Raw genomic sequence first — 18,794 nt, forward strand, 5'->3', positions numbered from 1 at the left:
TGAAGAAGCCGATTAAAAACATTTTTATAATGTTTCTAAATTCTTTGAAAACCTTATTGTAAAAAAAAAAAAAAAAAATCACTTAATTACAAAATCAGTAAAAAAACCTGCAGGAAATTAACCTTTTCAAATGAATGCACTCCACAATATTTGAAGATACTGTCAGGAAACTCTGTACTACTAAACATGACAAATTTCTTACTTTTGCTGATGCAAAGTTATCTTTTATGTTGGTAGCCAACAAGGTTATAATTAAGGCACATATATAGGATATATACTGAATTGCGGCATATTTTTACATTCAAAGTTTCTTAAAGAAATAAAGATACACACACAAAAAAAATCAGAATAGCTATCTTGATTTTTTTATAAGCCTGTGCAGCTTAAGCTTGGTGGGAAAGGGAACTTTTCCCTAAAAATATAACAAATATGTGGGGTTTATTATTTTGATAATCCTTCCATCTTTAAAAAAATAAATGTAAATGGTAAAAAAAAATACCTGAGCAATGTTAATTTGAATTAAAAAGCTTTAAGGAAAAGTGATGTATACTTGCAATGAAAGATAAAAAAATAATTAACCAAAGAGTTTTGGTGAAAATAAATTTTCAATCCATACCAGAAGTTAAGTGTCTGTGTTACCTTGTTACCTGTGAGTCTGAAACCAGCTGTAACTGGGAATGTTCATTTCCTGTAAGAAATAACATAGCAGCTTGAAGGATCAGACTCTTTGGTTACCAGAGCATTTGATTAAGGGTTTTGCTTGATAGAGGTGCAGTTGAGCATGAATTAGTTAAAGTCTTTGCACTCCCTTATTAAACGTGACTTTTCATGATATTGCTTAATTAAAATAAAAGTTAAATCATGGAGAAAGGCAGGTGTAGCAGAAAGAATACAGTGAAACAAATGAAAAAGTTGAAGTTGACAACTACAGAAACATCACTACAAGTCTGTCCTCAGAAACCTCCTGCACTGTAAAGCAAGCCAAAAAGCGTATTTTTACCATAGATTCTGGGCATTTTAAAATAGTTCTCATATTTTGTTGTTATTCAAATTATATCTTTGATGAAACATTTGAAAAGTACTTTGAAAAAGCAATTGTGTATCTGGGTTTTAATGTCCAGTGGACTTCTGGAGAAGGACCTGAGTTTCTAGCTATCAAATGAGCCAAAGTAAAATCCTAGTGGGATCCGGATTTCAGGTCAACTTTTGTTACCTGCTTATCTCAAAAATTTAAATCTATGTTGAAAAAGAAGTCCTGTGAAGAAATTATTCAGGCTCTAGTGGTGCATGCAAATGTGTGGCACAATGTCTCCATTGCTGCAGATATTTCTGCTGCTGTAGCCCTGCTGAAGAAGACAGTATTTCTGAACCAATGCATGGTTTCAAGCTGATTGTCAATCTGACTGAGTGGCAAATATCATTAATGTAACATGCCCCCTAACAGGAAATTACTTTATTTCTCCCATCTATATGCACATCATCTAGACATTGATATAATCTGAAAAAAATTACATCCCCAGGCTTGGTGATAAACAAAATAGCATCTCAGATCTGGAAGTTATTTTACAGTAGAATTATGCTTGTCTTCTTAAAATATTGGGGAGTGGGGGGTGGGGGGGTGCTAGGAGCAAAGGAACAAACCAAAAAAGTCACAAAAAAGCATGGGAACTGTACTCTTTTTTTTTTGTCCTGAATGTATAAAAAATAATATCATTTTTATGGCAAAAGAGTAACCATATGTACACATGATATATAATGATGCATACATCAAGCTATCCACATATCTATATATGTAACTTGCATATGTGTATATAAATACAACATTCTATATGTCTGTGAAATATTTAGTAATGTATGCACATACATTTATATATTTATTCATATTTAGACAAATAAATGCATGTTCATATTAGTATTCATATCTAGATTTTGATCTACTTAGACAATTTAGACATCTATACAAGATTATGTATTATTATTCCTTACAAATATATCTATGTCTGTATATAACAAATATATGTACATTTCATGAGCAACTACTACAAAATTTCTCCAAATAACTTTCTTCTGTAGAATAACTTTGGTGTCCAGTGGGATTCTCTCAGGTAGTTGTGAACATCCACTGTATTGCATCCAAAAGGAGCAGAGTATCCTCACATATGTATTGAAATAAACCATTATAAAAACAGCTAAAAGAAAATGCTAATGGTGCAATGTTTAAAGCATTTGCTTTTATGATGTGCAGGCAGTTCCAAACCATTTGAAAACTAACTGCCATAACCTTGGGTGGTCTCTCATGTAGAAAAAGCTGCTGAGCCTCACAAAGCTGCCTAAGGCATGATGCGAAGGGAACATTTCATTCTTCCCATTTGCCAGAAGGCAGTTACCAATTTGTTTTCTGTAAAACTGAGCACGCAGAGTGCCAGTACTAGTGATCTATGCATTAACCCTGCAAAGACACCACCCAGGACTCGGCACACTCACTGACCAGAAACAAAACCGGGGAAGAGAGCAGCTTCTCAACAAGTAGAGGCAGAAGCCTCAGCATTTAACCACAGCTGCAGCAAAGTCTTTTTCACTGATAACCATCACTTATGCTGCAATTCATGTTTTCTAGTGGAACAGAAAATACTAATTGTATTGCATCTTGGAAGTAGGTCTTTGGTATATGATATTGCAGAGCTCTTTTTTCATCAACCACCTCTGAAGTCCAGTTCTCAAGAAAACCTTTCATGGAATAATATTCTCAGAAATATCCTACGTTTGGAAAACAGAACTAGAGAAAGTATCAATGGAACTGATACAGACATCAGCACCCTCTCTCAACCCCCCCAAATGTTTCCCTCGTGTGTGTGAGCTTAACACATTGAACTGCATGCACATCTGGGTGGTTTAGCTGTGGCAAACAGCCGAACGCCCACCCAGCTGCTCACTCACCCTCTTCGGTGAGATGAGAGAACTGTGGGTCTGCTTAAGGACTGGGGCATTGTTTACCATTTACTGTCTTGGGCAAAACACATTTGACTTGGGGAAATGAATTCATTTTTTGCCAAATAAAATAGATCCGAGCAGTGAGAAATGAAGACAAACATTGAAAGGTTTTCTGCCTTAAATACGTTTTGACAGAGACACCCCACCCACGGCTGGGGGGCTGGGCTGTGTCCTCTAGGTGGGTCTGTTGGAGCTGGCTGGAACTAGCCATGACCATCCTGGAGCAGCCCCTGGCCTCCTCCCACAGAGACCACCCCTGCAGTCCCACCGCTACCAAAACCTGGCCCTGTGCACCCAGTACAACATCTAAATGTCCATCAGACAGAGACAACAGCCAAGGAATAATCTCAGTCTGCACCTGTAGTCTCAGGACAAACAAGTTTTCTTTTTTCTAGACCATCTGCAAGATCCTCTCCAACTTTATTTTTCTGTCTCCAGATTCCATCAGGTTTGTGCAAACCTGAGTGGTCTGTGAGACACTTTGTGCAACATGCAGACATGTTGGTAGCTTCACCTTCTGCGAGAACGGGCAATTTGCAGCACTCCCTTTTTCCTGAAGTACTGAAAACATGCCATTTGATATGTGGTGCTGGGTGCCTGGACTGCAGCATCCTGATTTCTTCTTCCTGTAAGACAATGAAAACAGAAACATCAATCAGAATGCAAGGGAAATACTTATCTTGTGCTTGCTAAAGGAATCAAGAAAAATTTTCAGAAATCATGTGACAGTCGCTGTGTTCTGTATGTAATGAAGTCTACATTTTCATGTAGTATATGTTTAAAATCCAGGAATTGTTTTCAAAAATGGGTTTTTCCAAAGCTGGAAACAAATATCTTTTATGCTTAAATATACATATGATGCTTAAAAATACTGGTTTATAGTATGTATTTGTTAATTTCAAATATTCCCCAGACATGATACATATCTAAATACACACAATTTGTGTTAGCAAATAAGATCTAGGGAGTGAAGTCACGTGGGAGCTATAAATTGTCAGGCCATTAAAGGAAAGAACAGTGAACTCACTTTTGATTGTAAACAGTGGGCAAGACTGAAAAGAACTTTCTTAAATAGCCAGTATTGAAGAAAATATGAAAATATTATTCAATTTCATATTCCTCACAATTGTTCAGTTGTTTTGGTTTTTGGGGGGTTTTGTTTGGGTTTTGGTTTTTTTTTTTGGAGGGGGGGGTGTGGGGGTGAGGGGGGCAGGGGGCATCTCTTGTATCTGCCAGTTAAAAGGTCAGTTTCACTCCAAAGCTTGAAATAGAAAAAGAGGATAAATTTAAATAAGGAATTGACATGTAATCTAATCAAGTTACTGCCATGAAATTACTTCACTGGAGATATCACTTTTTTTGTAATAGAAACAAAAAGATCTTTGATGATAAGAACCTATTAAAAACACTGATATGACTTTTTCATAATCAAACACATCAATGAGTCTTGACTTTATGGTGTGGGGAAAACATAAATATAGATTAATCTAGAAATTAGGAGTATATCATACTCAAATGAAGGAAAGATCAAAGCTTAGAAGTAGCTGCTAGTTAGGCTGTTTAGAAAGTGTAAATGGATGGGTGGAGAGTCTTTTCTCATTATGAGTAAAAAAGCAAGAATCTTCTGAATTAATCCTATAGGAACATGCACATCGGAGTTGAAATGAGAGAATAAAAATCTTTTAGCAAAGCACAATGCACAGACTTCAGGTGAGCAGGGCTGGACTTAGGCAGGGGAAGCAGATAAAAATACAGCGTACAGGGGTGGGCGGTGCAAAGGAGGAAATTAGGGAATTTACCAGGGGCCTGTAGGGCTGGTGTCATTCAAGCCAAAGCTCAACTGGATTGAGAGGTTCAAGGGATGCCAAGGGCAACAAGAAGAACTTCTGCAACTGCATTAGTAGTAAAAGGGTGAAAAAGGGAAGGGCAGCCCCATTGCTGAAAGGTTTGGGTGATTATGTGACAGCAGGCACAGGTGGGGCTGAGCTACCCTGACCTGAAAGGGCTGAAGAGGAAGGAGAAGGACCAACAGTGGATGAGGGATGAGTCAGGGATCACTTGTGAGAATTCAACCCATGCAAGTCAACGTGTCCCATTAGGCCGTACTCCACGTGCTGAGATCTGGCTGAAGTCCTTGTAACACTGCTCTCTCTCCTCTTTGAAAGGTCATGGAGGTTGGGAGAGATTCTCAAAGACCAGAGAAGGGCAGTTAATCACACACAGCTTCAAAAAGGCCAAAGGGATGATCCAGAGAACTACAGGTCAGTCAGACTCATGTTGACTCTTGGTAAAATCACAAACTGAGTCTTCTTGGAAGACATTTCTGGGCACATGAAAGAGCAGAAGGGGAATATGAACAGTCAGTATGGATTTATGGGTAAATCATGCCTGACCCAGCTGATTACCTTCTGTGATAAAATGACTGTCTTTGTGGATGACAGGGGAGTAGACTTGACTGTCAACACTTTGTGTCACAATCTGCCTGTGTCCAAGTTTTAACATTACAGCCTGGCAATAAGTGGACTACTGCAGGGTGTGTTGTGGACATGTCCTTTTAACATCTCTCAGAGACCTGAAGGACATAATGAAGAGCACTTTAATCAGCTTTGAAGATGACAACAAGTTTCAGGGGCTAGTCAATACACATGAGGGGAGGGCTGTCATCCTGATGGGCTGGACAGAGGGGAGGAAAAGGCCAACAGGGTCCCCATAAAATTCAGGCAGGAGCAATGGGCAGTCCTGCCTTTGGAATGCAGACCCCTGGCAGCAGTTCTGCTAGGGACTGGAGAAGGGTCCTCTGCTTATCATGTGTCATGCTTCATCTGGGTACCGTGTCCTGTTTGGGCTCCTAGGCAGAAGACACATTGATAAAGCAAAGGAGTTCAAGGGGGACCATTGGGACAGTGGGGCTGGAGCACTTGCCCTGCGAGGAGGGGCTGCAGGGTTGGGCCTGGTTCAGCATGGAGCACAGACAGCATCAGAACACCCAGAAAGAGAATGGACTAAGGAGGCGAAGACAGGCTCCTTGCAGATGTGCCTGGTCGGATGGTGTGGTCCAAACAGGAATGGAGTCTGACAACATGTTATAAAACAAAGCTTTATAGAAGCAGAAGGAAAATCAAGCAACAGTGCAGGAGCAGGCTGCAAACTGGGACCATGCATGGCAATCAGTTAGCTGAGGGGAGTGTGCTCGAGCTTGTCTAGACAACAATTAACATGATGAGGCCTGTTTGCAGAGCACAGGGGAGCGGGAAACGGATGGCGCCAAAGTTGGAGCCAAGGAAAGGCAACACCTTGCTGTTAATTAGCCGCCAATCAGGGATTGCCTAGTATGCAAGGCTTAGCCTCAAGAACCAATTAGTTTAAAACGCGCAGCCTTTGAAAGTGTATATAAAGTCGTGCTCCTGTACAATAAACCGACATTTGCTTGCATCAAGCTGCTTCCCATCTCCTCATTCGCCGCACAACAGCACACCCATACGGCGACTCACCCTATCCCTGACAACAAACACAGGATCATAAGCGGTGCATTGGCTCCAGTGGACTCCCAGGGACACTTCGTGTCTGGGTCATCTGGCCGCAACAGCCAATCATGCAAATGCCTTTTGGATGGCATCATCTGGAGATAAAGTTTTCTACCCATGAAGACAGCCAGGCAGTGGAGCAGGTTTCCCAAAGAGGTTGTATCATCTCTGTCTTTGGAGGTTTTCAAGAATCAGATGGAAAAAGCCCTGAGCATCCTGGTCTGGTCTCCTGACCCTGCTTTGAGCAGGAGGTTATACCTGAGACCTGAGATCCCTTCCAGTCTGAATTATCTCTGTGATCCTAAGACTTTTCACATGCATATGAGGGAAATGCAAAGGATACATGAGGAAGAACATGACTGGTGGTGTCAAAACAGAGTTAGCACATGAACATCTATGTTTCTGATATTTCATTTGTTCTGAATATCTCTGTTAAAAATAAAGGTAAATGCAAAGGTTTTTCATGTATTTCCTGTCCCCTAGCAGAGGGAGTCAATTCTAATGAGCTGACCAAGAAAACACATAGTTGAAGTCCATAGAAAAAGGAGAGAAACTCTGAAAAATGTAATTATTTACAATGCTAATAAGAATGACTTTATGTAAATACAAAATTCATTACAAGTAAGGAGAAGTTTAGGTTCTAGGATAGGATGGACTGTTTCATAAGAAACTCTGTTTCATCAATGGAAATTCATCTCCACCAGAATAGTCATTGCGTCAATGCAGATGACATTGAATTACAAATGACATTCTTTTTCAAATGAAAGCTCTGTATTTTCCTATATTAAGCAAAATATTTTGAAAATTTTAATATGACAGTTTGCGATTTGCTATGTTGTTTTCGTTATAATATTGCTACACTGAATTGAATGCTTTACCATTCTTCTGACACTGAACATACTATTTTGCTGAAACTGTGAGAGGTAATTGAATTACATTCTTAATATTTTTTTTCTTGCACAGCCAAGAACTGAAAAGACTGAAAATTGTACTCTAGTGAGAAGCTCATCTTGAATAAGATTTATGCTTTCCTAAAGGGCCAGGGCTTATTTTCTTATGAACTTATCTGAATCTTTCAAATGAAGGAACAGGACCAAGGAGCAATATCATTTAGTAATAGAATACAGTAGTAGTAGCAGTAGTACGTGATTTCCATCATTACTCAGGCTTTCTTTCTGCTAATTACTCCTTCAGAATGGCATGAAGAATATCTGCTACTGATGAAAACATGTACCAGCTTGAACTATACAATGCTTCCTACAGAGTGAGCTATGGTCAGCAGCTGGCACACTGAATTGTCCTAGTCACATGCCTCATCTCAGAATCTATCACATTCATTTAAAAACACAACTTTTGTGATATAGCTGCCCAGTTAGTTTTATTTCATAAAATACAGTGTAGTTCCAATGTAACTTTTCAAGAAAGGCCCCAGTAATTTAAAGGCTTGATCTAATTTCAAAAATTACTAGGCCCACTTCTGCCCCACAAGATATCTTATTTTAATTGGATTTTTTGTTAGCTATCATGGATCTGAGCTTTAGACTTGTTGCATGCTAATGGAGTTTAAGCTTGAAGCCACTTCTCTCTTTTGACAATTCTTTAAAAATATTTCAGCTTTGTAGTACTTTGCAGTTTGTAAACGAAAATAATTACTTCACAGAGATTTATTTTGAGTGTTGGTTCAATTTTTTCAAGTACACCTAATAACAGCAAAGTATTAAATTATGCATCACGTTTCACAGTTGAATACCTTGATGTTTTCAAGACTTCAAGTCAATTTTCAAAACACTTTCAAAGTTTTGGCTGGTTTATATAATGATTTGTTTGAAAGGTATCACAAGTACACAGCATCTTGAATAAATCTGATGTGAGATCACAATTAATGTGATGGGAACACAATAGTATTTTGATGCACAAATAGGTAAGAGAGGAATCAAGGAAATAAAGAGGGGTTGTTGACGGCTAAAATGTCCAGCCTCTGACTAATTCTTCTTCACATGTTATCAATTACTCTCCATTAACAATATCAATTCCAATACAAAGTCAATTACACTAGTGTTTTGTATCAGAAATACAGGAATGCACATATTTATGGCCACACAAAAAGATACTTTTCTTAGAGGTACTCAGAAACAAACTGCTCCTCCTGCCCACAACGTTTCAGCTCATAACATCAAACCTCTTTAAGTTGGGTGTATGTTTTCCATAGTCAGTGTAAATAACATGGACAAGATTTTTTAAACTGTTTTCCTACGTACCATAAAGGCAGATATCCATGTGTTGGACTCACAAATCATGCTGTTCAAAATGACAACTCATTAAAATACTTTCTGTCTCTCATTTATTATTTCTTGCCCCTCTCCTTGACCAGCTTTCTTTTCTTTTACCTTACTCTTCCTCCTCTGCATACACCAATTGAAATGAAATCACCAGGTGTTGTTCTTCTCTATGGAGCCAAAATTATACCCTTAAAGATGGTAACAGCCTCATTCTTGCCTCTGATGGGAACATTGCAAAGAAAATGACTATTTATTTGAGGAATTTATGGAAAATTTTTTTCATCTGTCTTGAGTACAGAAGAGGGTACTGTTTGCTGTCCCATTTTCTTCTTTTCTCCATCTTTCCAGAATAATATCTCTGTCAAATATTTCCCCCTTTTCCATTATCATGGTGTGGCTGAAAAACCAAGACAGGAAAGAAAATAAAGCATCATGGCTTTGAAGCAAAGCAGCTTCACATTTTGCTTCTTCAAAGTGACCCACATTTTATAAGTTAACTTTGTTGAGTTTTCGCTATATATCATACATGAAACAGTAAGTAATTGCTCTATGAATTAAAACATAATGAGAATCCATTTCCTTTGGGACCAGACTGCTTGCCCGACAATGTTATTGTGGTGTTTAATGGAAGAGAATCATAAATCAGACAGAAAACTACATTTGTTCTCACAGGGTGGTGCTGCTGATTTCCATGAGGCTGCTTTTTACAGAATGCATTACACCATGCATGCAAAAATTATAGTATTTAGGCGTTCATTAGTGTGATGGCATTGGATTTTTTATGCCCAAACCAGCAGTAGTATATGTCACATACCCTAAGGAGCATAGTTTGTACATTTGGTGGTTTAGAAGTTATTTTTCTTCTTTACTTCTTTGGATTTCCTCTAAGTGGCCGTCCACAACTGTCCTTGCAACGAATTGCATCATCTCCAAGGAAGGTGAAGGGAACTGGACAAGGATACTCTTGAATGTCTCCCTGTGTCCTCATTTACTGTCTATTCTTGTTTCCATCAAGAGGGAGTCTGTAGCTGTGAGACAAGACCATCCAACAAGGCAGCCAGCTTCTAACTATCAAGGTACAAAATACTGGTCACTCCTTCCCGCTGGTGGTGCAAAAGAGGGTGTTTTAGGTATCTTATTGCTAGGCATGGCCTAGAATTATTTGAATCTAATAACACATTACTGTATTTATTAACCTCTCAGCTAGAACTTTTCTCCTTGCTAGCCCCCTCTGCCATTGGTCCCTGCAGATACAATATGCAGTAAGCATACACTGAGAGTATCCTGCAAGCAATCATTGTGGATGATCTTTTCTGATCATCTGTTCTATCATTGGAGAACCAGCCTGATTATCCAGTTGCTTCACTGGGAACATCTAAAATATCTGCATTGAGAAGCCAGGCTACGAAAATGCAATTGCTAAAAACCCTACTGGAAACACAGCATGCAGGTATCTCATACCTTCACTTGCAAAAACATGTTTTATTGATATTAAGATGACCTCAAGTGCTAAGGGGAATTGCAGACTCTTGGGCTTAGTTCTAATTATTTCAGAAAAAGAAAGAGACTGAATCCCCTTCCAAGGAGCTGCCAACCTTCAATCTACCAAATCTTCAATCTACCAAAAAAGCATGAGCATTGATAGAAAGAGTTCCTTGTTGTCAGACACCTCCAAAGAAGCCATGCTCAGTTAACTCATCATTAGTAAGCACCTTTAACTGGAACAGTTTACAGGTAAGTTCTAGATGCCTGTTTTGTTAAAATCTTTTATGAAGATGACTCCATCACTATGGTAAGTTATTTCCTGACACAGAAGCACTCAATAGGAAAGACCACTTGTTCAGCTCTGGAAGAGATCCTGTTGATTAATTAGGAGAAGATAAATGTGGAAGGCAACAAGAAGCCATCCAACCCAACAGCACTTATAGCTTCTTGTTCCAAAGAGGGCGTAAGGCAAGGTCCTTTTCACAGGACCCATCAGGGCCCAGTTGCAGGGGTGCACTCAGCTCAGCTGCAGCCCTGACTTGTGTTACTTTACAGGTTTGTCCCAGAAAGTGTCTCCCAATTCCAGCCTCTTCATTTAAGTGGAAATAGGGCATAAGGCAGAACTTAACATTCAAACTAACATGGAAGGCATAGTAACAAACAGGAGCCTGAGTTTAATAAAAAATCCAAAATTAAATCTGAGATTTCTTTTGATTTATTTACACATATACTACCTACCTGTTTTGTTGACTTCAGAGAGGGGAGAAATAACCAAACAGGAGATTAAAACAGCTCATGGAGGCAGTGAGCTGTGAGGAAGACTCGAAATTTAAGATGTAGCTTTCAGTCTTAGTTTCATAGAGACTAGATGATCTCAAATAATTAGACACACTCCACTGCAGGAAATCTGCCACAAATTTGCCTGTGTACAGGACGTTCAGAAATTAACTCAGAAATGGAAGCCTCCCTTTCACTCCTAACTTCATGGCAGAAACCTCTTCCCTTGTCCTTGCATTTTCCAGCAGCACAGAGGGCTGTTTCAGTATAATGTCATGCTGTTTAGGCAAGCGATTTCCCAAGGTAGGGAGTGATATTAATCAAGTCACTGTGACAATTCATCAAGGGAGAATGATACAAATCAGAACAGGGCATGTTTTCTTCTCCTTCTGCTGCTATGGAGCAGAAAAAAAAATATCTCCAAAGCCAGCTACCCCAGAACGTATCATTTTGAAACAACAAAGAAACAATCACTACGTGGCAAGAGAAACCTTCAAGTAGATCAGCAACCTAAGCTGAAAAATAAAAACTGAGGAAGTCTTGCAGCTGAAGTACTCAAAAGGGCACACTTAAGAGGATTAAACCCAAAAGAACTACTCTGCCATGATTCTGATCTAATCTGTGGAAGACAAACTGTGAGAAAACTTTTTTTTTTCTCAACCAAGCCATGCTTCATCTGACAATATATTAAAAATAACAAAAATGCATATCTGAAACTCACTACCAGAATAACTATACACAAAACGGTGTCCTTTATCTCGTTTTTCATAGCAACCTTTTCTGCATGCAACTTCCTCAGGCATGCAAGACCCCATATGATAGAAAACAATCAATTAGCAACAGCAAACAGAAAATGAAGCCTAAACAACCTTATATTTATTCTGGAAGAAGATTATTCTAGAAGGTTCCAACATGCTATATTGACATAATTCATAGTGAATAAGGGAGTGAGTATGTGCACCACTGCATTTTGCTGGAGGCAAATAGACCAACTTGAATTTTTGTATGTATCTTATCAATTAGGCTTAATCAGTAATAATAGGGGCTCTTCGTTAACTCAGGCAGTCAAGCACTGTTTTGTCAGAAGGAAAACTTGCAACAAATCCACTTAGCACCCTATGCATCAAGGTTACAGGACGTACATACTGTCTGTGCTATAAACAAGCAAAAGGGTTTAAAAGTTATGCATAGAGAACTGTTTCTCACTTGCATTCAGAACAAACTGTTCAAAACGGGAATGAAAACATTTTTATGATCCTCCAAAAAATCTTGACATTTTCAAACCTTCAAAAAAGTTTGAAAAGCAAAAATCTTGTTCAAATCAAATTAGAGGGAGTCAAGCTAATACTTTGTTTCAGTAATTCTGAAGGCTTGTTATATTTCATCTGTAGTACTTGCTATAAATCATGTTTCAACTCCAAATAACCATTTGTTTTGTGTATTTTCAAAGCTTTTCTTTAAACTGAAATGTTTGCTTTTACACTTGTTTTTGGTAATAATAATCTCACTGAAAGAGACCTTTATACCAATCACATTGTGTTTTAACAACTCAAGTATTTTGCACAGAAAAAGTAATTTGAAAAATATTCAGCCAGCTGTCCTTCTATTGATGTGTCTGAAGGGTATCTTTTTGCAAGGCTTGTCTTTGAAATGTTCATCCCATAATCAAAGTATATTGAAATAAATCTTATTTATCACATACAATCGGAGGAAATTTAAGTACCTTCTCTGCGGCACAGGCCGTGCAATCACCTTATCATATCTTGGCACCGTTATAGATATAGTTTAAAATCACAGGACTATCAGGTACCTAAAAAATATTTTGATTTGCAGAGGTACATATTTGCTCTAGTTGCATATCTTTGTACTGTTAGCAGTCTCTAGGACACCACTTCATTTACTAAAATGTAGATATAGCACTTCCATTGAGTCCCACTAAAGTTCTGAAACCAAACGCCATTCACAACAACATTACCGGATTATTTCTTTGAATAGCTGACTGTGATTGATAAATGTGCACTGTGTTTGATAACAGCAAGAGGATGAATATACTGAGGAATATCACATTAATGGTGTGATAATGTTACTGTAAAGGGTAGTCGGTTAACTCTCAGTCATTCAATTTTGACAGAAACATGTTGGGAGTATCCCACATCACCTACACTCTGAAATATCATTGTCCTCCTTGCTCTTTCTGACTCAGTTCTTCAGAATTTTTTTATCTGGCTCCTTTCAATTTACTTCTCGTTTTCTTCAAAACTCAAAAAGGAAGACACTACAGTATAAATTACTCCAGGTTTGCCCTCAAATATTTCTTTCTTCCTCTGAATAACAATTATCCACACAACCTCAGAATGTCTTCATAGCACAGTGAAAATAAAAGAAAAAAATCAAAAGTTTAATGTACCAAGGAAGAATACAGACTTTTTAGAAAGGACAGGCACAAGAGGTGAGGAGGAGGTGCCATTCTCTATGTCCAGCTGGAGTGCATAAAACTCCACCGGAGGATGGCTGAGGAGCCAACTGAGAGCTTATGGGTCAGAGTTAAAGGGAGGGCAGTGACTGGTTACATTACAGTAGGGGTCTGCCACAGGCCACCTGACTAGGAAGACTGAGTGGATGAGGCCCTCTACAGACAGATAGGAGCTACCTCATGTTCACAAGCCCTGGTGCCCATGTGGGACTTCAACCACCTCAATGTCCATTAGGCACACATACAACAGGGCACAGGCAATCCAGGAGGTTCACAGAACATGCTGATGATATCTTCCTACCCCAGGTGATAGAGGAGCCAAAGAGGAGAGGTGTCACGCAGCCACCAAAAAGGAGGGGCTGGTAGGGAATGTGAAGTGCAGGGGCAACTTTGGCTGCAGTGACCATGAAACGGTGGAATTCAAGATCCTTAGAGAAGTGAGAAGGACGCATAGCAAGCTCACTACCTTGGACTTCAGGAGAGCAGATCTGCTTGGAAGAGAGAATCTTCATGGATCTGCTTGGAAGAGTACCATTGGATAGAGCCCCGGAGAGAAGAGAGGCCCAAGAAAGCTGGCTAATATCCAAGGATGACATCTTCCAAGCTCAGAAGCGATGTGTCCCAGCAAACAGGAGGTCAGGCAAAAACACAAGGAGGTCTGTGTGGATGAATTTATTCTGAGCTCCTGAACACCATAAAACACAAAAAGGAAGCCTAAATAGAGTGGAAGCAAGGACAGACAACCTGGGAGGAATACAGAGAAATTATCTGAGCAGCCAGAGATCAGGCTAGGAAAGCCAAAGCCCAGATAGTTTTAAATCTGGCCAGGGACATCAAGGGCAAGAAGAAAAACTGCTACAGGTACATCAATGACAAAAGGAACACTAGGGAAAACATGGGCCATCTGGAAGGAAACAGGAGACCTGGTTACCCAAGAAGGTAAGGAAGGCTGAGGTACTCAATGATTTTTATGCCTCAAACTTCACCAGAAGGTGCTGGAGCCACACCATCCAAGTTACAGAAGCACAGGCAGGGACTGGGAGAATTAAGACCTGCCCGCTATAAGAGAAGATGATGTTGGAGACCACCTAAGGAACCTGAGGGTGCACAAGTCCATGAGACCTGATGAGATGCATCAATGGGTGCAGAAGGAACTGGCAGATGAAGTGGCTAAAGCCACTATCCATCATATTTGAGAATATGTGGCAATCTAGTGAAGTTCCCACCAACTGGAAAAGGGAAAACATAACCCTCATTTTTAAAAAGTGGGGAAAAAAAGAAAGACCCAGGGAACAACAGGCCAGTCAGTCTCACCTCTGAACCTGGCAAGAATGGAGCAAATCCTCCTGGAAACTATGGTAAGGCACATGGAGAACAGAAAGATGACTGATGACAGCCAATATGGCTTCACTAAGGGTAAATCATGCCTGACAAATTTAGTGGCCTTCAGCAGGTTTACAGAGTTGGTGGATAAGGGAAGAGCAACCCATGTCATCTACCTGGACATGTGCAAAGCTTTTAACACTGTCCTGCCCAACGCCCTTGTCTCTAAACTGGAGAGACATGAATTTGACAGGTTGAACCTCAGTGGATAAGGAATGGCTGGATGATCACAATCAAAGAGTTGTGGTCAACACCTCGATATCCAAGTGTAGACCAGTGATCAACGCCATTTCTCAGGGGTTGGTATTGGGACTGGTGCTGTTTAACATCTTTCTCAGCAACATGGACAGTGCGGTCAAGGGCACCCTCACCAAGTCTGGCAACAACACCAAGCTATGCAGTGCAGTCAACAAACTAGAGAAAAGAGATGCCATCCAGAGGGACCTTGATAGGTTTGAGAGATGGGCCCATGCAAACCTCATCAAGCTCAGCAAGGCCAAACAAAAGGTCCTGCAAACGGGTCAGTACAACTCCCAGCATCAATACAGGCTGGGCAGAGAATGGATTGAGAGCAGCCCTGAGGAGAAAGATGTTGGGATGCAAGTGGGTGAAAAGCTCAGCATGGCCCAACAATGTGTCTGGAGACCAGAAAGCCAGCCGTATCCTGGGCTGCATCAAAAGAAGTGTGACCAGCAGGTGAAGGCAGGCAATTCTCTCCCTCTACTCTGGTCTTGTGAGAACCCACCTGGAGTACCTGGCGTGTTCAGCTCTGGAGCTCCCAACATAAACAGGACATGGATCTGTTGGGGGGAGTCCGGAGCAGGGCCATGAAGATGATCAGAGGGCTGGAGCACCTCTCCTACAAAGGCAGGCTGAGGGAGCTGGGCTTGTTCAGCCTGGAGAAGAGAAGGCTCCAGGGAGACCGTATAGCAGCTTTCCAGTACCTAAAGGGAGCCTACAGGAAAGGCGGAGAGGGACTTTTTCAAGGGTATGTAGTGATGGGACAAGGGGTAATAGCTTGAAACTGCGAGTAGGTTTAGATTAGTTATTAGGAATAAATTCTTTACTGTGAGGGTGGTGAGGCACTGGCACAAGTTTCCCAGAGAAGCTGTGGAGGCCAGGCTGGAGGGGGCTTGGAGCAACTTGCTCTAGTGGAAGGTCGGAAGGAAGTTCATGGCAGAGGGATTGGAACTGGCTGATCTCTAAGGCCCCTTCCAACCCAAACCATTCTATGATTTTATGATTATATGTGTGTGCATGGCTCTGAGACTCTAGGAATACTTTCTAAGTATGGGAAATACTATTACAATTGTCTCCAGCATCTGAATATTAAAGTCTACTGTCATTTTTGGCTGACTTTTTGATTCAGAGTTTAATGGAAGAGAAGCTGGTCCTATTGCAAATGTAATTCTGCAGTTATTTTCCAATTTCAGTGAAGAAAGACCACAAACCAAAGGAATTAGTTTATGGTGCGTTATGCAGGCAAGATTATTATCTGGTGTACTGGAGAAAATGGCCAAGGTGCTTGTGGTACTACATAGACAGACTTTTTCCTTCTGTATTAAAGGATTTGAATCCATAAGTTTAGGGTTTCTGTTATGCTGACTAGTCTTGACCTCAGCGGTTTTATTTTAATGTGTCTAACCTCATCTTCTCATGGTACCATGTCTTCAATACACTCCTTGTGATCAAGGCTACTAAAACATTATTTCTGGCATTAATCATACCTTTTTGTGTAAAGGAGCTTCCTTGTAAGTGGAGAAGAGTACATATAGTTCTGTCTTTAAAATAGAGATGCACAACAAATTCATTACCCTGTGTCCTAACATGTGTTGATCTGTGTTTTGCACTATGTTTAAAAAAATGAATGCATAGCCTTCTAATTAGTTGTGATGTATCAGCAGTGAAAATGAGTTAAGCCATCATCTTCTCTCTGTCATTGGATTCAGGGGGAAAAACTTCCTGACAAAAAGCAGATTTAGGAAAGGACTTATCAGCTGTGCCTAGTTAGACATAGTAAAGGATGGCAGTTAGATGTAAAACTCTTGTTACAGATTTGCTAATAAGTTAAGATTGATTGACTTTATTTGATTGATTATTTGATTTTATAAAATCAATTATGTAGTAGAAATATAGAAGGATAAGAAATATATTTTAATGAAACTTATATAGTAAAAGCTGTTATAAGAATCCCATGTACAGCCCCGTACCAAGGCTGGAGGAATTGGTCAGAATCACCTAGTAGGAATGTCTAGAACTTAGATAACAGACTTAAGATTTGAGATGATTGTTTATATGTAACCTAGGAGAATGTACTAAAATGTCAAAATGAGAATTAATGCGAACTGGGGAAAGTGGAGTGAAGCAACCCGTAGTTGCCGGCCAAGAAACAGTTACCTTAAGTGAAAGGTAATTCCGGCAGGGGGAGATCGAGACCACCGACTCACATACCACCTACCCAAATCGTACCCCAGACCCATTTCTAGACCTTTCTAACCTTTACTGCACAGAATCGGATATGGGAGGAGAGTATGTTAATGATTTATGGGAAATATTATGATTATGCATGAATATTTAATGAATATGTAATGAATGAGTTCTATATAAGGTGTATGATTTTGAAGCTTGGTGCGCGTTGATCGTGAGAGGACTCGCTCACGCACCCGGCCGTCAATAAAGAAGTGTCTGCTTATCTGCATCACACTGGTGTCGATAAGTTTTTCATTCCGAGATTTCGGTAACACTCTGTGGCTCCTAATCTGTCCTTTCAGACATATCAAAAATATTTTGTGCAGTACATTTTAATTGATACTTGAGAAAATAGGATTTAATAGAAAGCCTTTAATATGACTGGAGTTGTATTTACATAAGAGAGTGTGGCTAACTGAGATAAACATAAATCTAAATTTATGGACAATTATATTGCTGTCCCTCCGAAATCAGACTTGTGATCTGTATTATTGGTGTGATTGCATTGTGTTACAGAAACTAGAATATTCATTTACATACATGGAAGATCCACTCTTATTTTCCAGCTAAATTCACAAGTAGGTAGGGGGAACTGGGGGAAGATGGGACAGAGGGAGCAGAGAGGGATTAGTTAATCATCACAAATGACTGGACTTAGTATTCTCTATATCAAATTCCTTTTTCTATTCAAGAATGACAAATGATATTTATTTCTTTGATTGCACAAATATTTTCCCCCTACATCTGGCACATATGTGCACTACATGAGTGTTTTTATCATTCATTTATAGTGAATATATTGCTTTTTATGCACAAGTGTATTATGTTTTGTGGACAGCTCTACGATTTTATCAAACTGTGGAATATTAATCCCATGGCAAGCTGTTATATAAATTTAATACCTCAATATTTTTGTGATTTTTATTTAGCACCATAACAGATATATTAAGAAGAAAGTAATAGGAATAGTAAAAAAGAATGAGATCTATTTCAAGAGATCACATCAGCCACAATGATAATAAAATGAAGGAGATAAAATTAGTGGCACTCAGAATGAGGCAGAATCAATACAAAATACACAAATTCATAAACTAGAAGCACAACACTTTGCCAGAAGTTGAGGAGGAAGCCAGTATTTCATAAAAGATCAGGCTGTTACCCATAGAGGGTGAAAGCCTTTTTTCTCATAAAAGGTAATATATTTCTGCTCAAACAGCTCCATCAAATAAGTGAACCAATTTGTTGCACAAGTAGCAATGTGGCAAGAGTATCTGTCTCCAGACGTGGTCCATGACTGCTAAGCTTGCTAGCTAAGGGGTAAATCACTGTTATGGCTCAGTTTTGTGAATGGCACAGATGATGCTGGTCCAGGATATTAAGTGGGGATAAACAGAGGGTGTGGGGAATAGATCA

General features: G+C 39.6%; 1 long non-coding RNA gene across 1 annotated transcript; it reads left to right on the top strand.

The window, feature by feature from the left end:
• The first annotated feature begins 842 nt into the window (after window positions 1-842).
• Window positions 843-17,382, top strand: LOC119141786. Its single transcript, XR_005102040.1, has 3 exons — window positions 843-853; window positions 13,856-13,860; window positions 15,944-17,382. It is a non-coding gene; the product is annotated as an uncharacterized LOC119141786 (long non-coding RNA).
• The last annotated feature ends 1,412 nt before the right edge of the window (window positions 17,383-18,794 follow it).

This window comes from Falco rusticolus, chromosome Z (assembly GCF_015220075.1).
Source record: "Falco rusticolus isolate bFalRus1 chromosome Z, bFalRus1.pri, whole genome shotgun sequence".
Taxonomy (NCBI): domain Eukaryota; kingdom Metazoa; phylum Chordata; class Aves; order Falconiformes; family Falconidae; genus Falco; species Falco rusticolus.